Source organism: Natrix helvetica (genome assembly GCF_964273705.1).
Source record: "Natrix helvetica genome assembly, chromosome: 2".
Taxonomy (NCBI): Eukaryota; Metazoa; Chordata; class Lepidosauria; order Squamata; family Natricidae; genus Natrix; species Natrix helvetica.
In genome coordinates this window covers 159,801,603-159,828,419 of record NC_138552.1, presented here as the reverse complement: position 1 = coordinate 159,828,419, position 26,817 = coordinate 159,801,603, and the positions used below count along the sequence as shown (strand labels likewise).

The following is a 26,817-nucleotide window of genomic DNA, read 5'->3' as shown; positions in this document are numbered from 1 at the left end:
TAAGAAAATGTATTTCTTTCTGCAATTCTGTTTATTGTTGTGGAACAGAACAGATAACATCATCCCAACAACAGTAGAATTCCTTTTATATAAGGAATTCTTTCAAGTATAAAAGAAGTTTATGTTCTTTTTAATATTTATATATTGTATGCATTATTTTATATTCCTTTTATATAAGGGAAACAAGTTCTGCTTCAAAGAATTCTTAAAAATGGGCTTATTTAGAAGAATACTATATGTTTTCATTATAAATACATTTTGATATCAATGTGTTACAGACTTATTTCTTGGTCACATTATGTTAGAAAAGTCTAAAACTTTACTTAGTTGATACTTATATGGAACTTTATCAATGACGAAAATCCAAGAACAAATAATTTTCCCTCATTAGAAAACTTGTTGCATTGGGGTCTTAATCTATAATGCAGTGAATTAGTATAGGCCAAACCTTACTCACTGAAGAGTTTGTTTAACCTGTATTTGAAACTATATGTAAAGAAGGAGATCAAACTTCAAGTGGTTCCCTGTGGCTCCTCAAAGCATATGTAGATCGTTTTTATTGGAAAAGAACTGTAGAATTTAGATTTGAATGAAATGATTGTCCTAAGAGAAGGCTTAATTAAGCCTCTTTTCTGAACCACACAATAGGTAGGCAAGGTGGGCAAAGAATAAAGCTGGACTCAGCTTCATTCTTTAGCTCCAAATGCTTTATTATTTATTCACTTACTTCATTTAGGACCTGCAGTGACCAAGCATGATGAAAAGTCTACTGTGGGAGTTCACGTCCCCTTACTTATGACCTGTTTTCATTAGAAATTATCCTGCCTCAACTTGAGTAATGAATAGAGGACACAAACAAAATAACAAGGTGTCTGCCTCCATTTTATCAGTGCATCTCCTAGATTCTACTTCATCTCGGAAGGTTACATGATTCCTTCTCCCATTCAGTAATGCAACAGCATCTCAGTCTGCAGACTCCGGGATCTTCTTTTATAACAGCTCTATGTAGGTTGTTATTTAAAAGCATTGTGTAAATGTATGATGATCTGTGACTCAGTAGTGTCTTGCTGCCATATTCTCTGTAATGAGCAAAGCAGTCCCGATAATGAGTGCCATCACTAAAATAGCAAGTTCTAATTAAACAGAACAAAAAGCTCTAAGGAGACACACTTCACATTTTACACTTCGAGCGGTTTATTCTAGACAATTAACAGCACTTATGACAATGCTGAAATATAAATAAAATATTGAGATCAGGAATGATGATATTTGTTGTGCAATTCTATGAAAATGTATTGCTCACTGCATAATGAATTACACACACGTGTCTTAAAAGTGCGAGGTTCCCTTCAAGACAAATAATTGCTTAAATATATTATCATATTTTTTTGGTTTTAAATGGTCTTCTGCCTAAAACTAATTTTTGCAAATTGAATACTTCTGTGTAATATTTGGCTCCCAATTATTGATATAGACATTATTAATTTATTTAAAATATTTATATAGACACCCATCTTATAATCAATTGTGGGCAGTTCCCAATTATCTTAAAGTAAAGTTGCCTAGGGTAGCCCACTCCATCTGAAAGTCTGAGTGACTTTTCCCTTTAGAAGATGTGTTGACTTTGCGCATATATCTCACATTTGTGTATCTATGTGAATATATGTATCCCTCAGAAGCAGTTTCCAAACAAAAACCAATGGAATCATAAGACGATATGCCAGAAGTTAATTGCCCATCAAGCAAAGTATTCAATTCACACAATTGATCCCAATATATATTTAGGAAATATTTTATCACCAATTACTTTCAGCACAAATTCACAAACAGCAAAAAAAAAGTGGTAGATATATTTACTCCAATTTTTTAAAAAAATAGAAATCATTAGAGATTTTCATTCAATTGTTTAAAAGAAATTGTTTAAAAGAAATATGGAATATAGCATAAAATCAGTATAATTGGGCAGAATGAGACCACTCACCGCAGCCAACTCACCCACCTTAAGGGAGGCAAAAGTTTCTGCCAGCCCACTTTCCTTCTCCAAAGGCTTCCTCGCTTCGCTTTCCAGCTCCCCCTCCCGTGTAAGGCAGGTTTAGCAGGAGTATTTGTTTCAGGCTGGACACTTCAGCAGGAAGAACCTTCATGGCAATAGCTGTCAGGAGCGAATCACCCTGTCACCATCCTTGTTTGACCTTCTCTCTGCCCAGGAGCCGTCAGGGTCCAGTGGAACTGGCTGAAGGAGAAGGTCCTTCTCCTCAAACTCAGGCATGATTGGAAGCTTGGCTACTGGATAGTGGAGTCAATCAAGAAGCTACCTTGAGCAAGGGGAGAGTTTCTTCTCCTGCACAAATCCAGGTGCCAAAGCCCTAGTCCTTCCAGCTATTGAAAACTGCCTTTTCCTCCCTCCGGAGAAAGGAGAAATAGGGGTCCCATCTACCCCTCCCCTCCATTTATGGTGGGGAGGAAGTGAGGCGAGGAAGCCTTTGGAGAAGGAGTTCGGGCTGGCAGGAACTTTTGCTTCCCTTAAGCTGGGCTGGCTTTGGAAACCAGAGTGGAAGGCCCAGACCTAGTTTAGTTAAATAGATGCCGGTGCAACCATGTCCCAACTCGTCAGTATAGCCAGCTCCAGTTCTCCCAGTACCTGCCTAGGCAGTTTTCTCAAGTGGCACTGGTTCTTCTAGGGATCAGAGTCATGTGCTAATGGTTTTAATAAAACTAAGAAAAGTGGAAGAGTTGGATGGTCACCCAAATAAGAGAGGAATGGGTCTAGTCCTGTTATTTCAGCTTGAGTTATTCCATGTTGAATTGTCCTATGGTGAGTTATCCCATGTTAAGTTGATACATCAAGTTGTCCTGCAGCAAGTCGGTCATGGCAAGTTGTCTTAGACCCTAATTAGAATCCCAGTATGATCAAAATTAGTTAAAAATTAAAAGCTCAGGAAAAGAAATGAATGTTTTACTGCTTTCTGAAATACTGGGATGCTGGAATCTAAACCTACTTCTAGTTAAATACATAGCTCAGGAGGCTCAAAGGAGATGGCCTTTTCCTGCATATCACATAAACAACATTTACAGTGTTACTCAACCTTGGCAACTTTAAGACAGGTGGACTTCAACTCCCAGAATTCCCTAGGCACTCATGCTGGCTGGAGAATTCTGGGACTTGAAATCACTTCTTCAAACTGGAGACAGGAAAATGTGTCTAAAGGCTGCATTGATGGTAGACCAAAGGTAAGAGCAGGTTATCATCTGTTCATATCCTCCAAAAATGGTTGCTGCACCATACTAGTAACAGAGTGACTTGGCAGTGCAGATAAACTCTGTGACAACATTTTAATATCAGAATGTTTTGTGCTGCCTTTGCTTAATGGCTGATGCTACTGTTTTCAGTAGAAGAACCGGGCGGAGCTCCCAGTTCTTTTACACAAAACTTTCCACAAGTTTTCTTCATTTTTGCAGTCATATTTAGATTGGAAGCCTGATTGCTATTTATATGTAGCTGTTGTTATTAACTTATTTTTAAATTTTTCTGACACATAGTCTTCTAAAAGTCATTCCAAATTCAATTCTATTTCTGACTATCCCTCTATTAGGATGTGCAAGATTGTGGTTTATTTGGTTACCTTTCATTGAGTATCAGACAGGATTTATGTTGGTTGCTCAGCAACGATACTAGAAATGGTGCTGCATATGGAATTCATTACCTGTTGTCAGTCTTAATTGACTTAAGCCCTGTGCAGATGTCAGAGATGTGCATTGATGAGCACAGGTAAATAGGGCTAGCATTGCAGCCAACAGCCTTGTACCTGATGTCCCCTTGCAAGGTCCTTTTTATGTAGGGAGCAGCTATGCCCGTAAATGTATGCTCGAGATCAGGGCTGTCAAACTCGCAGCCCATGGGCCGGATGTGTCACACGCTGACCATGCCCCCACCTGCTTTAACGAAGGGGGTAAAAGTCCTGATACATCACATGATGCCGCCGTGATGACACAAGTTCAATACCCCTGATCTAGACCCTTCATTTTAATTTGGGCTTTCCCTATTTTCCCTTTCCATAGGGATGTTTTTTAATTGTTTTTATTTTTTGAAATGAATTTTGTTATATTTTTGGTTATTGTGTTGTATAGTGTTTATGTTTTGAACTTGGCATGCCCTTCAGAGTCACATACGTGAGATGGGTGGTTATATACTTTTACCAAATAAACAAATAAACTAGGTAGCCATTTAGCTAGCCAAATGAACAGAAGTAAGAGCAGCAGCTGACAGCAGGCTATGCGGTAGCCATTTGCTCAAAGCACAGTGTCTCTTAGAACACAGCTATGTTCAATCTTGGGAACTTTAAGTCCTGTGGACTTCAACTCTCGGAACTTCAATTCCCAGTGTGACTGTCTAAGGAATTCTGGAATTTGAAATCCATAAGTCTTATAGCCGCCAAGGTTGCACACCCCTATCTTAGAGCAAACTGGCTGGCAGGTTGGTTGTGGGTAACAGTTGGCAAGTTAGTTCATGGCAACTTACCTACCTGTAGGAGAAATGAAAAGGGTATTCAAAGAACATTATCAGCTATGATAGATTGCAAAGGTTTGCAAGATCTCTGGGTACTGGAATGCTTCTCTTACCACTCTTAAATCCCCCTCACACATCAAAGTAAGTAAAAATATACTCAGCTACACACCTTTCAGTGACATCATTATCTCTCCAGAAAGCCTTCTATCAGCCACTCAAGAAGCTGAGTTGCATTTCCAACTCAGATTTGATTGCCTGTCTCCTTCCCTGTTTGAACACTACAGAACAAATTTTCCTCCACAATATGTGAGGAAACAAATAACATAGGATTTAACTCCAGAGCAGGGGTGGAATTCAGCCAGTTCAGACCAGTTCGGGCGAACTTGTTGTTATGAATTTGCGCAGTTCAGAAAACTGTAAAATTGACCACCAGCTATCCCCACCCATCCCGCCCCACCCCACCCTGCCCTATATATTATCTTCCCTTCGCCACAAGGTCCAGCTAATCTCTGAACCTTGCCTGCTCTGCTCACCAAAGGTAAGCCTGCCGCCTGCTTTCCCTTCGCCCCTGGTCGGGGCCCAAGGACATGCCATTCCCCAGCTCTGGCCTTGCCCCAGAGCTACCACCCGCTCATTGCCCACCTCGGCCGGGTTGAGGAACGCACCATTGCCTGGCTCCTGCCTTTCCCTGGGCCTCTGCCCGCATGATGCCATCCCCCTCTGGCCTCAAATTACCAGACGGTGGTTCTTATCTAAAGCACTGCAGCAGAGATCTTGCAGCCATTCCTTGCGGAGGCTTGGTCGCACATGAAGATACTCCATATGGTCTCCGGGTCAGCAGCTGCTTCTCTCCGCTGCTGCTCCTGCTGGGAGAGAGAGTGTCTATTGTGCAATTTAGTAGCTGTGAACCACTGCTTTCCTCTAAGTCCCATCTGGAAAGCGCACTGCACAGAGAAGCAGCAGCCATGAATGCTGCTTCTCTGTACTGCATGCTTTCCGAATGGGACTTAGAGTAAAGTGGCAGCTCACAACAGATAAATTGCACAAGAGATGCTCTCTTTCCCAGCAAGAGCAGCAGCGGAGAGAAGCAGCTGCTGCCCCGGCGAGCAGAGATGGAGTGGAGAAGGCCCCAAAAGGCTGCCCGGACAACCCTCGCCACATGGCGGAAGCTGCGCATGTGCGCACTCCCACATTTTCAGCGAACCAGTTGTTAAATGGGTTGAATCCCATCACTGCTCCAGAGTTATTGCAAATATGCTAATGCAAGGTCTATGGGCATGGAACAAAAAGATGTGTGGCACCTTTTTGGTCTGAGCTTGGAAGAAAACAGCCAGACTGAACTAATGGTTGAAATATGTTGTTCCATGTTTCAGAAAAACAAAAACGGACCAACTGCATTGCCTAAATCCCATGTATAAAATGGATGCTCTTGGGAAGGACTACATAACATTATGTGGACATTAAAGCACATAATGTTTAATATTCTTCTTTTGGTAGTTCAAACTAAGCAAAAACAAAGCAGTTTTCTTTGGAAATGGCTCATTCATTTTTTTTTGAACATTTATTATCTTGTTCACATGGTTATTTATTTGATTATTCTGCTTGTTTATTTATTTAGCAGCATTTTTAAATTGCCACAGCTCCAATGAGGCTGGATCATGTATATGAGCAAGCTAGAAAGCAAATGTCTCAACTTTAACCACAAAATAATCGGCCAACATCACTTGAGGCCTACCCCTCTTTCTTTTGTAAGTCAAGTCTTTCTTCATTCCAATTAAACATTACCTCAGCTGGGCTCATGCATCATGTTCAGCTAAAGCTGTTTATATTGGGTTTGGGGTTGTTGTTGTTTTTTGAACCATAGTAACTAGTTTTACTCCCAGCTAAGCTACAGATCAATCACTTGTTTGCATGTGATTCTGCCAAAAGTAAAGAAACCACAAGAAACTACAGAACAGCTAGCATAATGGATGAACCTAGCCAGGTAATTTTTCCACATACAACTGTTTAAAAATGCAAAAATTAATTCTGTTTCTTTTTCTTCGTGAGTCAGAAGCCTGTGCTCAGTCACAGTTTGCCTCACAGAAGTATTAAATCTGTTCTTCAGTGAACTACTTTCCCGTTTTAAATAGCATAATAAATAACTGTCGCCTTGCTAGTGTGGGTCTCAGCTGCCCTCAGAGAGTTTGCTAATCCGCCTTGTGATGTTTCATTTCTGTTATAAAGCCTTTCCTTCATTTGCTGGCTGTGGATGGCAAGCAGTGTATATTTAGAAGATAATTTCTCCAAGTAAGCAGCTTTTTCTTGCCCATGATGTTTCTTGAAGTCTTCCTAAGATAAAAGAGAAATAGAGTACCTCTTTCTACAGTTCCTTCTTTAATGTATAATGTTTGTAGGAGGTTTTGAAAATGAAAAAAAAAACTTTTAATTTTTTGCACCTTCCTGAAAGGCCTTATGAATACTTGTTGTTCCCTAAACTTTCAGTTATATCACATGTAGTATAACTATATTAAATAGTTATAATCCTATTGGGTCTAAATGATAGCCCAAGAAAATGATCAATAATTAATGCAGATTAAAAATTCTGAGAAAGTATTCTCGACTTACAGCCATTCATTTAGTGACAATTCAAAGTTGTCACAAACAGCAATGAAAACAAGTGACTTATAGACATTTCCCACATTTATAACTGTTGCAGCATCTCCATGACGCCGTGATCAAAATTTGATGCTTGGCAACTGGTTCATATTCATGACGGTTTCAGTGTCCTGAGGTCATGTGATCCTCTATTGCAACCTTCTGACAGCAAAGTCAGTGTGGAAGCCAGATTCACTTAACAACTGTGTTACTAACTGAACAATTGCAGTGAGTCATTTAACAACTGTAGCAACAAAGGCTGTAAAATGAGGCAACGTTCACTTAACAACTCTCTCTCTTAGTAACAGAAATGTTGGGCTTGATTGTGATGGCAAGGACTACCTGTATGTGTTTGGAGTCTCTTTGATGTAGTTCCTTGAGCAAACAGATTGCCTATATGATTAAGCCATTATAATACTCGGCCTTTCCAATAAACAAAATAAATTTAGAATAACAATTGGCCTTCCTATGCTAGCCTACAGTCAAGAGGTAGGCCTCTGTAAAAATATAGGTGCACTCAGGGGCGAGTTCCGGCTTCTGTTACTACCGATTTGCTCAGGGATGCGCTTGATATGCACTGTGCTAGCATGCACAGTAGTAAAAAAATGTGAATGTGCAGAAGCAAAAAATAAGATGTTGGCTCCTATGGTGCCGCTGACAGAACTGGTTCGGGGGCATGGCCGGCCGAGTTACTACCTACTCGGCCGAACCAGTCCAAACTGGTAGGAATCCACCTCTGGGTGCACTGCGTAAAAAATAGGATTAAATCAATACAAATCACCTAAAAATATAGCATGAGAATTGTTCCCTACTGCAATGTACAGGGGAAGAAACATTTTTCCAGCACCTCAGGCAGAAAACAAACCCAAACTCCAAATTACCCTTTTCTGAATATGGAGTCATTTGCTCCTTTAAGCATATTCAACCCAATGTAGTTTTCTAATAATCCTCAAAACATAGATCGTAATTCTAGACACATTTACTTGGGAGCAAATCTCCTTAAGCTCCCTGAAACTTATATCTGAGTAAATGTGTATAAGACACAGATACATGCCAGTGGCATGCAAAATCCCATTCACGTGAGGAGCAATGGCTCTGGTTAGCATTGATTTTTTCCCCACCCTCACAATAAATTCTAAAAGTCAAGAAAAAAAATGCTCCTAATGTTGCCATTAAATTACTAATGTATATTCTTTTTGCATACAGGAGAAAATCTTGCATTAAGTAGGTTACATGTGTTTCCATTAAGATATTATTGAATTCAGTAATTGCTTGCTTTTGGCTACTTACTATTAAGCTATCCTATACAATTGACATGTTTGTAGCAAAAAGGTTCTGGGGGATTTTCCCCCCTGCTTTATGAAGAAAGAGAGAGCGAAATCTTCCTTACTTATTCTATAGATCTGCTGTTAGAAACAGTGTTCCTGCAGTGTTCGCTGATGGTGACAGATACAGCTGCTTAGAAAATGCAAATAGGACTCTGGTGCATATATCATAATGAGAGAGTGTACCACAGCTAAGAAGAAATGCTTCCATAACCTTTGATTTGCTAAAACAATAATATTAATTATTCAAAAGACTAGAATTTTATTTTCTACCATGTTCAATCAGGGATGATGATCCACCTGTATATAATTGCATCAAACAAAAGTTTTAATATTTCAGTATTATTAGAAAATTAAAAACAAAACCAGGCTTAAAATAATTGGCTGTAATTAACGTCCTATACATGCCTTCAATATTCATTTATTTCCTTATTTATGTATGTATGTATGTATGTATGTATGTATGTATGTATGTATTGCTACTTTGATAGAACTTTTAAAATCAGTGGATCCCAAGAAAATACTGATTAATATATTTCTTATGAAAATCAGGAAGGCTCCATCCATCCATCCATCCATCCATCCATCCATCCATCCATCCATTCTTATATCCCATCTTCCTCTTCAAACACTCAAGGCAACCTGAATTACTATGATCATTTTGTCTACTTGTTTGTGTCTTTTTGGGTATTATCAAATACGTTTAAATTATTTGCTACATTCAAATGTAGTACATCATATAATTTAATTCAAAAAATTAAAACATGTTCTTATATTTGTTCAAAATCCTTAGGCTTAACTTAGAACTATTTCACACATTCTGGAAGGCATACCACTTGTCTTTGCAGGATTACTCAGTTTACCTGAAAAAAAAAACATATAATATGACTGATTTTCATATTGGTGTATGGATCATCTCCTTTATTAAGGAGATAAGTTTCAATAAATCCAAAGATGCTTCAAGAAGTTCTCTTGAACATGTGAAAATGGGCAGAGGACAGAACATCCACCCACCTTGCTACCTAGTCTTCTCAATCTGTAATATTTAGGCTCTTATTTAATAAAATCTCTGATTTATCCATCATTTGCCTGCCTGCCTGCCTGCCTGCCTGCCTGCCTGCCTGCCTGCCTGCTTGCCTGCCTCTGTCTGTCTGTCTGTCTGTCTGTCTGTCTGTCTGTCTGTCTGTCTGTCTGTCTGTCTGTCTCTCCGTCCATCCATCCATCCATCCATCCATCCATCCATCCATCCATCCATCCATCCATCCATCCATCCATCCATCCATCCATCTATCTATCTATCTATCTATCTATCTATCTATCTATCACATTTATATACTGTAGTTTCCCATCTTTCAACCAACTTATGGATGGCTCCCAATCAAAGACCAAAATACACATTAAAATCACATTAAAACTGTAAAACCAAACCAATTAAAATATTAAAAACAATTAAACCTGGGGACCAAATCAAAGTTCTAAAGTGCTAGTCCTCTCCCAGAGTCCAGAGCTGGTCCCACAGATAACCTTCTTCTGATTAGGTGAAGAGCTATATTTGCATTAAAGCATTTTGGAAATCTGGGTAATTTCCAAGAAGATCAGAGAGAAAGGGCCGGGGCTTTATGCTGGCTGCATTCCCCATTCATCAGGGGTGGGTTTTGGCTGCTGCCACTGCCGGTTTGCTCAGGGATGTGCCACACATTCATGCGCAGTACTGTAAAAAATGCTTCTGTGCATGCACAGAGCAAAAAACAAGATGGTGCCACCTATGGCGCTGCTGATAGAACCGGTTTGGGTGCGTGGCAGGCCAAGTTACTACCTACTTGGCCGAACTAGTAGGAATCCACCTCTGACATCTACCACCAAACCTGCATGCATGCAAGTGAATGCTTATATAAGACATGGATGGTTAGCCAGTTCTACTAACAGTTTGATGAGGAAACCCAGCATTCTCTGCTCAGAGATATACTGTAGATAGCTCTTAAAACAAAGGAACTGCCCATGTAATATTTGACAAAAGTGACACGTTGTTTTCCTAAACTTGGATTCATGTAGAAAGTCACAAGAATGATAATTTTTTTAAAATAAAAAATTACCATGAGTTCACTCTTGTTCTATTTGTAACAGACACTGGGAACAGTATCACAAAAAAGGAAAAAGAATAGCAGATGGCAATTTCAGTATGTAGCACTTAGCTGTCAAAGCAGTTGGTGCTATCAGGGCTCCTTTAAAAAAAATCCTTTAATATCCAAAAAAAAAATATTTTATACTTTTCTTTCTAAAAGTAGAAAGGAACATATCAATGCAAAGCATTTTGAAACTCAACATCTCCCTACCAGAAGCAAAATGGGAGTTATTTTTTTCTTAATGCTTAAAGGATGGGATAGGATAATTTGATGATTGGATGTCTGAGTGCTCTAAGCTTACAACTATTAATGCTCTACCACCAGATCAGTCTTGATGCTTCCAGTTGTATGGAATTTCATCTCTCTGATTTCCCCACTACCCATGGCAGTTTCTGAGATTTCTGGGAGTTGAAGTTCACGTAACTTAGAATATTCTGAGGTTGCGAAAGACTGGTGTGTGAAATAGCTGAGGTTACTTGGGATCTTTATAGCTAAAACACATCACTTTTCCTTCATAGATACTCAAAAAAAAAAAAAAACCTGATTGAAATCACTCCATTGATAGGCCATTTAAAAGTGTTAGTTCTTATGTTCAAAAGACAAATTGATTGGGAAGAGTCCCTTAATGGCAAAGTACAATATACTTTGGTGTACTCTGATCAGTCTCTGGATCCCGCTAGGAAGATCGAGGAGAAAGCGGACTAATGGCACAAATCATGTTATGAGATGATTGTTCTCTGCTGCCTCCATGAAGGACAACAGTTCTGGAATGGATGGAACTTTAGGCACACCTGCATGGTGACATCTCTGTTCCCTTTCACTATTTCTACAAAACTCAGATTCTGGAGGTTTCTATAAAGTTTTTAATTTAATGCAATGTAAACCAATACAGAGTTTTAGTTATTTGCATTTATTCATTTTTTTTTCTCCTCTTTCTGTTTTTCTACCCTTCTACCCGTCCTACAGAACAAATTCTAGATTTGTAGATCCTTGGCTGGCTACATTTATTCTGTAATATGCCATGTTTATTGATGGTTCCACGTATGTTAATGAGTTTCACTTCGGTGAAATATTTCTTATTAGCAATAATGATGGATGGATGGAAATTCCAGCCCATTGAAAGAAGGTCATATGCAGATGGAGACTGCAAAATATCAGAGTACCTTTCAATATATTGGAAAAAACCTGATTACGCAGAACTGTAATTATTAAAATGGCAGTGACTAGTCCAGGTAGTTACTGGGAGTCAACAATGTCTTGAAGGCACAAAAATAAATATGTTTACCTCAGAGGTGGACTTTGATGTGTTTAAGAAGGAAGATGTGAAAAAAGGATACCACATCCCTATGTTTCTATTCATACATATTGTTGCAGCTGTGTAACAAATTTAGTAAGAAAATAAGCCATATATAAGAGATAATAGATAAAACTGTTCTGCCTCCGGGAGAAAATAATGCCAAAGCAGGATGAAAATGTTCTAATTTTATAAAAATCAGCAGTCTCATCTTGAAAACAGTTTGGGCTCTAACATAACAAGAAAAGTTAGGAAAAGGTCAAGATAATCAATTTATTATTTCCTTGTAAAGAGAAAGTAAAGAGAGGTAAGACCTATTTTCATTCCCAAGACAGAACAAAAAAATTACAAAACTAAAAAACACCTCTGTATAAAATAAGAAATATTCCAAGGGAGGTAAACAAATATTAGAAAAGAAAGAAAAAAATTAAGCAAATGAAGTGTAGCAAAATATAAGACAATTTTGCAAATATGTAGAGTTAACTGATTTGGAAGCTTAAATCCTCAGGCTTAAAATAACAACTCTGTTAGAGTCACGTTGTAATAAGTTCAGTGAAATTTGCTTGCTTTGTATTAAGTAAGAAGGGCAACTATAGTGAGTTAATAATAGATAAGATACAATAGGAGACAGAATTAAATGTGACTCCTATCCTCATTCATTTTTGTGGATAGTTTTATTTTAACACATTATCAATTCATGAATAAGTGGAGAAGAAGCTGACTTTTATTTTAAGTAAACCACCAAGTACTCACTTTTACCCTATCAGAAATAGATGCAGAATCTTGCACGTACCTATTTTTTCTACTGTATATCCATTTAAATTATTTTGCTGGTCCATTGTTATTTCTCCCAGAGAATGATCTTGATAACGCTTGTCTGTTGAAACAGAAAAGAATATGGGTAGCAAATTATTTGGCTCAGATTGGACATTAAATATGTTTTGATTTTTAACATGCAAACGAGCTTGCTTTGGGGAATCATAAGTATCAGCAGGAGGTAAAGTAAATTACAGATAGCTTGATAGTGTTTATAATTAATTATACTGCCAGGGGTCTATCCCAAAGTTTAATGGGTCATATAGTACCCACTGCCTGGCATCCATCCCCCAGATCGTCACACTGATACAACAAGGGAGGGGAAAAAATCTTCCTCCTCTCAATGAAGATCTCATATTTCTAAAACAGCCCCCATTGAAGATCTCCAGAAATATTTCTGTTACCGCTGGTGATGATGGCTGTTCCCCGCTTGCCCCACAAAAATTTTATTGCAAGTAAAACTCTGCCTCATTCCTACATCCTTCATCTCTGATGGAATTCTGCTTCCTCATTTGTTGTCATGTACACTTCAGTGCTTTCATAACATCAATAGCAACTAGTGATAGCACATTTAAGGATCTGTCTGGTTGGCTCAATAGTCCACATAATGGCCTACTAATTATTTGACAATACATTTTTCCTTCAAATTTTTGGCATGTTAAGTGTTATGGAAAAATGATCTAAAAAATTCTAACGGATTGGAGTTGGCTCTAGTTAAAGATTGGGTATGATTAAAATGAATTGACATCTGATTTAATCTTGAAGAGAAATGGATATTTTAAGACAGATCTCTTCCTTTTCAAAGCATGTGTAATATGATCTGAATTACATAGTTGATAGATTGACCAACTGATCCAAACTATTTTAAAAGATAAAATAAAAATGAAATAACTTTTTTGATACAATTTTCTTTCTTTCAGTTTTTAGTTTCTGAATTAGCCATAACTATTTCACAGAATAACTGAAATATATCAGTCTAATAAATGATAGTTTTGCTATATATATTTACTTAATGTAAATACCACAATGAAGTTTATAATAAAGAACGTGCATTTACAACTAGGAGTTTAATGATATTTCATTTTTTATTTTCATTTTTAATATAGTGTTTATATAATTTTTAAAACAATATAATTAATAAACCCAGAATAAATTATTAAATAGAAGTAAATAACAAAAGATCTGAAATATCATACAGCTAATATATCAAAATGCATCATTAAGAACTTATAATACTGTGACATATTTCATATTCATTTTCTAATCAAACAAGTCCTTATTAAATTTTAAGTTAAACATACTTTCCAGTTTTCAGTAAAACCAGCCCATAACAAATCATAACAAAGTCTTGGACATTTGCTCACTTTATTGCGTTCTTTTGAATTTAAATATGTATCACTTTGGACTGTTGTGTGCAGGTACTACATGTATAGTTTTAGACTTCAGTCTCACTTATGTCATCTTTTTACTTCAACGTTTTAATCACAACTTACATTTTTTTAAAGTTTCAATATTTTCATAAGAAGAAAACAAATAAAAAGTGCCCATGACAATGAGAACTGAAATATGCTAGAGAAGATAATGTTTTATTTTAACATAGCATTTTAAGCTTGCTGTACTGGTATTTTTTCACTCCCTTTTAATGTTCAGTTTGAGGATTTCTTCCCGGAGCCCATCTGAATAAATCTTGTAAGATCGAAATCGCACAAAGAGGTGATGACATCTTCTTCTTGAGAGAGGCTTAACACATCCTTGTCTTTAAGGCTTTAAGGGTTTCACACTTCCTGCTATTGTTGACTTAATTCTCAGTGCTGAGAGACATTCCTCATGTGTCAAGAGACAGTTCCCATAAAAAGTGTTGCATATGCTTTGTGTTAAACTTAAGCAAGGCCTGTTTCATCCAAAGAGAAAATTGTTTTAAGAATAGATTTGTGGAAACAATTGTTGACTTTTAAACAGGAAATTTCTCTTAAATGTCATATCGGAAAGTAAATACACAGGGAAGAACAGAAAATGTGATCAGCATCAGAAGTGGAAATTTGTTAGGAATAATTGATAAACTGGAGTTTTCCAACTCTTTCTGCAGCCAAGGATTCTTCTTGTCAATTTGTTTATCTTTTTGATCTTCAACTCTATTGAGGAAAATATTTAAAATATGTTTATTTTTACTTTTAATGTAATCTCAGCATAGTTTTCTGTTTTGCATTATAGCTAACATAGATATAGATATAGCAGTATAATATCTACATGTCCCCTTTGTAATATGCATTGGAATAGAGTATGTTGTTACAGTTGTAGCTAATTAAAAAAAAAAACAATGAGTCTTTTCTGTCTCCATGTGTAAAATGTGATATTGTTCTCCATTCTTCACCCATATAACTCTAGGCTCTGTTCTTGCTTTTGGGTTTGTATACTGATGTCAACTGGAAAAAAATCCATGCCAGATTTAAAGCCTATGACTCTTGAACAAATTGAGACATTTGGCACTGAAACTGCGTTTCTTTGTTGCATGTTGATATTTTATAATTATATTAATCATATGCAAGAAATTTAACTTTGGAGCCAGGTTTTTAATGTGTATGATTTTAATATATTTATAAATATAATTTTATATAAATGTATTTTTATTATTAATATTGCATTAATTGCTGATTGGAACTTTCATGGAGTTTGATATATCCCAGGCAGGTATCTAAATATTTAAAATAAATAAAATATATCTCAGACATTTATAGTTTGAGGAATAAAAAAAAAGCTTGAATAATGTCAGTTGCCCCTCCATTGGCTTTACTAGGTTACTCAGATTTTGTATCTTGTGTGGTATCCAGACTAGTGACCTTGACCATCAGACTAATTTATTGACTAATCCATACTTGCTTTGCTTGCTTCCCATATGTGTGATCTGGTTAGCCATTTAGATACCCTATGACCTTTACCAGAAATGAAAGGTAGCCTTCTTTCTTTAACTGTTTGTACAAGTCATAAATATTATTGTACACTACCCAGGATCCTTTAGAATTGCTCTAAATCTCAATCACAATTTTTTTCTCTCTAAATTTCAGCAACACCAGGTTGTCTAAATCTTTTTCCATCTCTCTGCTTATTATTTCTGCTTTACTTTCTAAAATTTCCGGTTGTCATTAATTTGTTTAACTTCTCCTGAAAGGGGACTTATAGATTCTTCAATGTTCTTGTAACTCTTTCATCTCCTATGTCATTTTTACAAACCCCTTTTCCATTCTCTCTTAAAACACAACAAATGGACTTTTAACAGATTTGATAGATAACTGCTTTTGCAACTCTTCATTTTTTATATTTATATATTTATAAATATATGTATATTTTTATATTTCTGTAGTATTTCTCTTTTCTGGCAGTTTCTCTAATGAACTTCTTCACCCTGATTTTCAGCTTTTCTGGTGATTGCCATTTTTAATTCATTTATAATCCAGTAAATAAAAATGAAAATAAATCGGTTACAAAGCTGAAAATAAAAACAAGCATCCCACTTTGTACACTTTCTCTTTAGGCTTTGGTCCAATCTGTCTTTCATAGTTGTAATGACACAATCTGTCTCATACTGCACTTACCTTTTTATTTTGTAACTTACAGTTCTAACTTGTGCATTAAGTACCAAATAAACGATGAGTATCAGGAAAAAAAATTCGCATCAAAATGCAAAAATTCAAAGAGTTTCAAAACAGTTGAGTACCCAGGTACCTCAGTTAAAGCAAATTGTTTCCTCATGATCCTCAGCCATTTTATTTACCAGAAAACCACAAATCGTCCATCCACAGCTTCCTTTCAAGTAGTTCTACCTCATAAGACAGGGTGCATGGCAGTCAAAAGGACAGAGATAGGTGAATTGGAGGCAGTCCCCTACCATACTGAGGCTTGAGACTGTGAGGGGCACTCACTCACTATTTTTGGTTAACAGCAACTGGGAGTCATTTTACAATGGAAATTCTGGTCCCAATTGTGGTTGTAGGTCAAGGGTTATCTGTAAACCTACTTATTTAAAGAAAGCATACAAGATACTAGGATTATTCTTGGAGAAAACCAAGATAAATAATAAAATCAGAGGATGAAAATAAATATTCCTTATCCCAAAAGTATTTTGTCTCTAATGTGAGTTAAGGAGATATGAATCACCCTTCTCACATGACCGTTTTGGGTAGTCCAAAAACGACCCAAAAAGAAAAACGAGAACCAGTATGTGCTTCAAGGATTTGGAAATCTTATATTTGTATAATAGGTATGTATAAGTAATAGTATGCTGTAACAGTATTACCTCTGAATAAAAATACTGGGATTCATAATGGCCTTTTGCCCATTGTGTGAATTATATTAGATCCTATACTAGAGTGAGTGAATGGGTGGAAAACAGAATAATTCTTGGTGTCCTTGTAATCAGAAGCTTTAAAATGGAAGTTGAGGATAAGCATGCCAGGTTCAGGCCCTCCAACCAAGTATGTGAAGTATTTTCATTTGAATGCAATCTTAATCTTCTATGGAAACAGGAATCTGGCACCATTGAGCATTTGTCCTTTATTGAACTGATTCTTCAAGGTCTCGCAAAACATTACATAATATTATATAATACCTTCACTATTCTCAGCAGGTAAAATAAATACCTTTGTTTGTCTTTGTTTCAATTATGTAATAAGTTATTCATTCAAATTCCTGAATAAAATAATACATTAAGTGTACAGTCTCCTGTACCGCAGGGATATGATGGATGTACTTTTGAAGACATTTAAAATGTTATACAACTAGAAAATTGCATTTAAAAAGCCTGCTTTCATGTCTTCTTTCTAAAGATGGAGAGGGAGGGAGGGAGGGAGGGAGAGAGAGAGAGAGAGAGAGAGAGAGAGAGAGAGAGACTTATGTTCAAATCATATTAACTTTTTCTCCAGCAGAAGAAGAAGTGAACTAGTGATTCTTCCAATATTTTAAGAAGAAGAAGAAGAAGGAGATGATGATAATGATGATGATGATTTCCTTTTTGTGCGTGTGGGCATGGAAGACAACAATAAGTAACTTTTACACTGAGGAAGGAAGGGTCCTCATAGATGCCCACCGCCTAATAAAATTATGGCAACCTATAGAATGGATAATTTTACCAATCTCACATAATATTTAATGCCATTCAAGCAGCACAAAACACGAAGAGAAGTAGAAGGATATACTGCTTTTGTGATGGGGTTGTCCTATACATTGGAAAAAAATGGCAAAATCATTTCAGAGAGTTTATTTATTTAGCGCATGGCATGGATTTATAGTAGTTCAAATGTTAATGTCCAGTCCACCCTGCCATTCAAGGACAGGGTGGTCTATGTTGAAAAAAATAGGACATTGAGCAGATGTAATCTCTTGATGTTGTTTGTCCGTTGCCATGTATTTAGAGAGCCAGGAGTTCTACAAAGATGTTTGACTGCCACCTGTCGTTAACTGTCAATTTTCCAATGTAGTCTGGCTGCCAATTGTTGCTAGTAGTTTGGTTCACACCTCTGTGCTATCCAGGATGCACCATGAGGAGGCGAACAAGCATCATTCCCCATTTCAGAGAGCAAATGATTGTTTTGCCAAATCAAGGGCCACTTCTCGTTTATGAGTGAATTTTCTATGGAAATGATGGGCCTGTTGATCAAATAACAGTTTAGACCATGATGGCAAATATTGATTGCTTGTTGTCATTGGGGGTGGAGGTGGAGGAGGAGTTATTGTTTTTACTCTTTATATATTTGCTTTTTTATTTTTTATTTTGGTAACCCACCTAGAGTCCCTGAAAGTGAGTGGACGGACATATAAATTCTCTAGATAATATATGTATTATCTACTGCAGGTCATAAAAGAAGTCAACTTCTCCCTGTCAGATAAGTGGGGATGCCTTTATAACTTGTAAGGATGTTCCTTGCCCAATCCAAAAGAGAAAAGAGCTTGTCTTAAACTTGTCCAATGATTTTAATAGTCATTTCTATTACTGCCATTAAATATATTGTTCCCATTACATATTTTATTTCTGTTCTAATACAGTATCCACCCAATGAAAGTTGAAGTAAGAGATATTCACGGGAAGTTAATCTTAAAGTAAGAGCTGTCAACAGGAAGTTAAACTTCTGAGGTAAGAGATACTTGCAGGAAGTTAGGTGCCCTTTTAAGTTAAGTGGAGGTGCCCTGGCTCTGTAGGGAGAGCTGGGCCAGGGTGTCATGAGGCTGGGAGGTGCGCAACAGCCGCTGGCGCAGCCCCCTCTCCAGCCGTGCAGAGCGCCATTCACTGGCATTTCGAAGGTGCCAAACTGCCGGAGATGGGCGGCGGTGAACAGATGCTCACGCGGCTTGACAATACCCCTGGGTCAGTGAGTGGCGCTGTGCCCGGCTGGAAAGGGGGTTTGCTGGGTGACTGCTTGTGAGCGTGGTTGCTTCATGGCTGCTGTGCTGCGCTGCTGCGACAGCACAACACAGTCGTTCACCCCTGAGTCTGTGCCTTGCTCTTTGGGAGTCCCTTGCAAGAGAGGAGCTGCCCGGCAACCCCAAAACAATAAACCCTCCCCTGATAATAAGGCCAAAGCCGTATTTTGTGGGTAAAAAAAAATAAGACCCTGTCTTATTTTAAGGGAAACATGTTAAGAGATATACCTATAGAATTAGGCACATAGAAGACAAAAATAATTGTCATTTAAAATGTTCCTGGCAGTTTTATAAATATGGCAGCAAGGAAAACTTTCCCTAAGTATCATCATTTGTTTTGAAGAAGTTATATAACAAATGATAGAAGATAATGACATAATATAGTATTCTTCACAAGGTGTGAAATATATGGTCAGAGACACCAGCTGAAGGGATTTTGGAAAAAGTTCTTTCAGAAAATTGAAGCCTTTTCCTATATGGGGAAAAGAGAAAGGGTAAAAAAAAAAAAAACAATATCAGGAATAATTCTGTGAAGCAAATTGGTCTAACAAAATTAAGAACCGTATAAAAAAACCCAAACACTTCAGAAATAAAAAGCCAACTGGGGAGACAACATGTTGTTCGATAAAAAAGAAACTACTAAAGAAGGCTTTTGTTTGCATATATTTCTTCAGTGCAGAAAAAATTGGGCAGATATCCATGTCTGAATTAACATTTTTAAAAGGGAACCTGGTAGTGTGAGACAAATAGAAAAGAGAAATGATGAAGTTTTAGAAAACTAAAGCAAAATAATAATAATGATTGGGTCCAGATGGTATCCCTCTGGAAGTTTTAAAAAACTTAAATGTAAATTGTTTTTTTTTTAAACAAAGTTTTATTGGTTTTTTTTAAATTTGCAAGGGAAAAGGTAGTGGAAAAGTATACAAATTTTGGCAGTTGCAAAGTGTGGTAGGCGCCCCCTCCCTCCAAACTCATAGTATACATCTGGGTAAAAATCATTAATACATAGTCATATATAATCAGCATATTAATTCCATTGGTACTTTCAATCAATTTAATACATAGTAGTATATAGTCCACATGTTAATTCCATTAATACCTTCGGTCAGTTTATGTCAAAGAGATTTTCTTATTCATTTTTGTGATCTGAGCTTTCTTGGTATTGCCCCATCTCCCCCCGCCGGCAGAGCTCCGGCCCCTCCCGTGTCCTGCATATCCGTTGTATGATCTTCTGTTTTTTCTAGGTGTATTTTGTTTTTTTCCATAAAGGCCTGTGCCTCTATGGGTGTATTAATTCTAATTCTTGTCTCCTCCCAGAATATTAACATACCTTCAGGCATCAACCATCTGAACCACACCCCCTTCTGGTATAATTTATTCGCTAATTGCGAATAATTTTTCCTTTTTTCCCTAACTTTCTCGGGGATCTGCTTCAAGATAGTTATTTCCCTATCATGGTATGTCAGGGCTTGCCCCCTTTGTACACCCAGAATTTCGTCTCTTGTGCTTTTTCTAAGGAATTTAATATGTACCTCCCTGGGTACATTGTGTGTTCTGGCATAAGCTGAATTCACTCTATAAACCAGATCTATCTCCCATTCCATCTGTTGTTTTTCTTTGTGGGTATATTCAGCCAAAATGTTTATCATGATGTCCCTTATGTTTTCATCATCTGCTTCCATCACATTTTGAAATCTAAGATAAAAGGACATTCTCTCAAATTCTGTTTTCATTTGTTGGGTATCAAGTTCTTTGTTTCCCTTCTGCACCACCTCCACCCTCTCCCTCATCTCCGCCACCCCACCCTCCACAAGGTCCAGTCTCTGTGAGTTCTTATGAATTTGGGCTTGGTTCTCTTTAATTTCTTCTTTCATTTCCTTTAATTGTTTCTTAATTTCCTCTTGTCCCTGTAAAAGTTGCTGAAGCATTTGTTGCAAATCCATCTCTGTACTTTTAGGTTGCATCAGGTCTGTTATCTTTGATTGTGTAGCAGGACTGGAAGTTGCTGATGTCGGGGCAGAGGTAGCAAAGCCAGGCTTTCCAGGGGGTGGTCTTTTAGGAGACATTGTTTATAGAATAAAGAGTTCAGTCAGTGTAGAGAATGGACAGCTAGAGCGGCAGAGCAGCCAGATGAGTCCAGGAGGCAGAGGATCCAAGCAGGAGGGAATTTCTCTAATCAGCCTGGCAATAGAGTAAAGTTTTTCACCCCAGAGAGTTCAAAGAGTAGCAATCCACAAGAGATTCATCTGAGTAGCACAGAGACAAAGACCGGAAGCCTGAATTTTTAAAGGTGGAGTCAGGTTTCACAGTTCATGAAGACAACGGAAGTGTGCCATCTTGCCCTGCCAGTTTCGGGTTTAGAGGCATAACAAAGTTTTCAGAGTTCCCAAAGTCCTCAGATCATCAATATATTATGGGGTTAAGTTCAATGAAAGTCACTTTAGGCAAGGGTGTGGCATCATTGGTTGGCTCTCCCCCTGGGGCTGAGAGCAAAATTGTTCCAAGCCGCCTGTCCGAGGGGGGGGGAATCCCCCTCCCTCCAGCTGCGCCTCCCAAGTTAGCCGAAAGAGAAAGTTTTTTAAACTGCTGAAAAGTCCTTCAATTCAACAAAGGGAGTGGAGGGGGGTATGCGCCTCACCGCACCGCCGCTGCTTCCTTCTGCTTGTTCATTCTCCGTGCAGCCTGTCAGCGAAGACGCCTTACGCGCCCTCCAATCTGCTCCCCGGTGCCTTGAGCGCACAGGGGACCTCCCGCCGGCCGCCGCTGATGCAGGGATCCCCCGCGATGCCGCCCCTCCGGCAGGATGCCTCTTCGGGGCGTCCTGTGCCCCCCAAGGAGTGGGGAAGCCTACCGGGAGCCGGAGTGAGCAAGCGAGTTGCCCGTCACCGTCAGCCACCGGAACCGGAAGTCTTAAATGTAAATTGTTGATGTTCTAACAAAAAAATATAATGTACCAGGACTAAAAAAGTGATAAAAGTGATTCTGAGGAAGGAATCTTGGCAGTAACTAAGAAAAATCAAATATTAAATATAAAACTAATGTTTATGCAGGCAAATCTGTCTGAAGTTCAATCAATGCAAGTTCTGCAAAAATAAGACCCTTATTATTTGATGAACTAGGTATTGTAACTAGATAAACTACTACAACTATTATTGTAACCAGGTAAACATTATTTCCTTGGACTTCTTAAAAGACTTAGTAGCTATGAATGATATAGCATAAAATGAGATCGAGATCCAGTTTGAGCTAGATATTAAGTCATCAAGCTAGAAAATGAGAGACCATGCATTATTTGTGTCCACTTTGGACACAAAGGCAACTTTGGGCCAGAGGTGGGTTTCTGCCGGTCTGCCACGGATTGGCGAAACCAGTAATGGTGATGGCAGAAGGATCTGCCCACCCACCCAGATGCTTCTGCACATACATGAGCGAACCGGTTGTAAAATAAATTGAAACCCACCACTGCTTTGGGCCAGGCACTTTCTCTCAGCCCTCAGAAGAAGAAGGGCAAACCACTTTCTTCACTTAGAAGAAAAGCAAACCACTTATGAAAATCTTGCCAAGAAAAACTACAAAGTTGACATGAGTCAACACTGGCTTGAAAATACAGACATTCCTCCCACCTCACCCCACACATACAATTTGCAAGTGTTTGACCAGAAATTAGTGGGAAAAACTTACAATAAGTTGGGGGAGAAAAGGAAGTGTTGTCTTGGCATCAAAGAGACCTGTCAAAGTGATGGTTCAACAGTTTTTTCCACACTTTTCGGCCAATAGGGAAGTTAGGAGTAGGATGAAAACACTTCTTCTATTGCTCAACCATCACTGTAGGACTGTCACAACTTTTCCTGGGGTTGTGGGGGAACACTTACTTTCTGCTGACAGAAATTTAAAAAAAACAAAAACACTTCAAAACAAGAGGAAGGAAGAATAAAGAGAAACATCAAAGCTATTCTTGAGGGAGCTTTGCTGAAAAGCTGTCCATCAGCTTAAGAAGGGGGATTTTTAGTTTCGTTTTGCTAACTCAGCCAGTGAAAACACCTCACAAATATATTATAAAGAAATTGGGGGAAATGGAAGAGATCTGAAATATAAAGTTTCCATAGGGGTATTTTGCTGTTGCTGAATCTTGTAAATTCCTTTTTAGACTGTGATTAAATTTAAATTTAGATTGTAAATTTCTACAATCACAGCAGCTAGTCAAACAGTCCTCAGCTGGTCATGTTGCTCAAAATATGTATTTCAAACAAATCTTGGTTTTTCAGTTCTCAAACATTGATTCCCAATCTCACATCTCACAGCTGGTCGCTCTGTATTCCTTGACAGCACTTGGTAAATTTTTGATAGAGTCTTATTCGTCCATGTTTATGTTGATTTATATAGACTACCTTGCTATGAGAAAGATAAACCATTAGAATAAACCAACTCATTATTTTGTCTTCTGAAATTTATATTAGTGGAAAAGACAGAAAATAATCATAAAAAAATCATTTCACATGATGTCTTCATTATTCTACTACAAATATACTGCTTTACTTCTGTTTTCAAGATTTTGGAAGCCAGGCGAGTTGTAGGGGAGGGGGACATTGGTGAAAATCATGCCTCTCTTTGTGCTGATATCATTCATTCATTCATTCACTCATTCACACACACACACACATACACAATAAATTCCCTTAATCAATGAGGAAACTCATTTTCTGATCTCCTTTCTCTGTAGTGGATTGGACAACAAACAAATTACTTCATATTTTATCACTGAGTCGCTGACGTATAGGCAACATATAAAATTAATAAATAAATAAAATGCATAGAAAAATACAGTAAACAATAAGATAAGCATACACATGCATATGTATATATAAAGATACACATTTCTCTATTTTAATGCATCCTGTCTTGCACATATACTCCATAGCCTTGAATAAATATTGAACTTGGACCTCTTAGGAGGTCCAACCCTATCGCTAAGGTGGAATCTCTGAATAATTGGAAAGTTTTCTCAGGTTTCTCTCCCCTTGGGCTAAATTGCTGTTTATGAGATGAACTATCAACTGACTTACCCTGTCTCTTGACTCTTCGTGTTTGATTTTTCCTCCATTTCTTCCCAGCCTTTCCATAATGTCTCACATTAAGTGTGGGAGTTAATGATTCAAGGTCGTCTCTGTTTCCATTCTTGATGATTGTATGTATGATAATTGTAGCTCCATTTTTTATCAGATAAATAAGTTATCCATTCTGAACTGCAGATTACAAATCCTATACAGATCTGGATCCTGGAAAATTAGAGAAGCCTCCTACTTGGAAAGGTATTACTTCTTTAAAAAAATATTAGATTCTCTAATACAAAATGGTTTCTTGTCAATGCAAGATGTACATACAATAGTTTGTTGTGTATAAAGAGAGACAAATGCAGAATACGTAATAATATAGAAACGTCACAGACAAAAATAATATTTGCATTATATACATTAGTATAATATTTACATGCATTTCATAAATGAATGAATGAATGAATGAATAAATAAATAAATACATAAATAAATAAATACATTTATTTCATAATTTCTAGCCAAACCAAAGCTTCTTGATCTGATTTGAGAGCTGATGTTACAATTCTACCGTCTTCTAATGCTGGATGATCTGAGTGGGCTTACACATCCATGGCTTCTATGGCAATTGGGCTTAAATCAAGTACCATATTTTTCGCCCTATAAGACACACTTTTTTACTCCAAAAAAGAGGGTGAAAATCTGAGTGCGTCTTATAAGCCGAATGTAGCCACCTGGGTCCACTGTTCCCTCTAAGGTGCGCGGCAATAAAACACCGTGCAGCAGTTTCCAACTGCCGCGCGGTGATGCCACCCCCCATCGCGGGGAGGCGGAACCAGAAGATCTTTGATGGTTCCGCCCCAGGCGACTGATGGAACCAGATAGGTTCCAGATGGAGCTTGGGCCACTTCCTGTTGCCCTGACCCGCTCCCGGACAGAGGACCTGGTAGTCGCATGGAACAGTGCGGTGGCCAGGGCCTTGGACCGGGTGGCGCCCTTGTGGCCTCTCCGGTGGCAGCGAACCACCCTGGCCCCTTGGTTCACCGAGGAGCTGAGGGTGATGAAGCGCCACAAGAGACGCCTAGAGAGCAGATGGAGATCCTCTCGAGCCGAATCTGACCGAACACAGGTAAGAGCCCACTTATGGACCTACCTTGTGGCACTAAGGGTGACTAAACGCCGATATTATGCCACCCTTATTGCGTCTGCAGAAAACTGCCCTGCCGCCCTGTTTCGGGTGACCCGCTCCCTCCTTTCACAGAGGTCGCGGGAAGCCCCTTTACAGAGGAGGGCAGAGGAATTTGGGGAATATCTGCAGGACAAAATCGCTCAGATCCGGAGCGAATGGGTTCCCCTCAGTGATCGTGAGGAGACACCGGAGGCGAGTCTTGAGGTACCTATCTGGGAGGAGTTTGACTCTGTTGCTGCCGAGGATATGGACAGGTTATGCGGGCGACTGCGGGCCACCACATGTTTATTGGACCCGTGCCCCTCCTGGCTTGTACTGGCAGCCTGGGAGGTTACACGTGACTGGCTCCTGGGGCTGGTGAACGCCTCGCTGGAGTAGGGGTTCCTACCAACCGCCTTGAAAGAGGCGGTGGTGAGGCCCCTACTTAAGAGGCCTTCCCTAGACCCAGTAGAGTTAGCCAATTATCGTCCTGTCTCCAACCTTCCCTTTTTAGCGAAGGTTGTTGAGAGTGTGGTGGCGCAGCAGTTCCCTCGACACCTGGAGGAAATTACTTATCTAGACCCGGTTTCCGACCCGGGCACAGCACAGAGACGGCTTTGGTCACGTTGGTGGATGATCTCTGGAGGGCGAAGGATGGGGGTTGTTCCTCCATCTTAGTCCTGTTAGACCTCTCAACGGCTTTCGATACCATCAACCATGGTATCCTATTGCGTCGACTGGAGGGGATGGGGGTGAGGGGCACCGTTTTGCGGTGCTCCCCCGCCAATGTGTGTTGGCGGGGGAGCAGAGGTCGACCCTGAGGCCGCTCACGTGTGGAGTGCCACAGGGATCGGTCCTCTCCCCTCTCCTGTTCAACACATACATGAAACCGCTGGGCGAGATCATTCGAAGATTTGGGGTTGAGTGCCATCTGTATGCAGATGACACTCAGTTGTACATTTCTACCCCGAACCACCCCAACGAAGCCGTCGAGGTGATGTCCCGGTGTCTGGAAGCCGTGCGGGTCTGGATGGGCGACAACAGACTCAAACTCAACCCTTCCAAGACGGAGTGGCTGTGGCTACCGGCACCCCGCTTTAGCCAATGTGTTCCATCTCTGGCCATTGGGGGGGAACAACCGCCCCCGGTGGATAGGGTACGCAATTTAGGCATCCTCCTAGATTCCCGGCTGTCGCTAGATGATCATGTGATGGCCGTGGCTAGGGGGGCGTTCCACCAGGTTCGCCTGGTGTGCCAATTGCGCCCCTTACTAGAGCGGGACGCCCTTTGCACAGTCACCCATGCCCTAGTGACTTCTCGCCTTGATTACTGTAACGCTCTCTACATGGGGCTCCCCTTGAGATGCACCCGAAGGCTCCAGCTGGTTCAGAACGCAGCCACGCGGGTTATTATGGGGAGTACTAGGTACTCCCATGTAACACCTTTCCTGCGTGAGCTGCACTGGCTACCTGTGGCTTTTCGGGT

The 26,817-nt window shown here is 39.1% G+C and overlaps 1 protein-coding gene across 1 annotated transcript in view; it reads left to right on the top strand.

Annotated features, from left to right (window-relative positions):
• The window catches only part of CSMD1 (CUB and Sushi multiple domains 1), a gene marked incomplete at its 5' end in the record, with an annotated part of 1,188,747 nt that overhangs the window by 293,610 nt on the left and 868,320 nt on the right, over nucleotides 1-26,817 (top strand). The gene's annotated exons all lie outside the window — the stretch shown is intronic.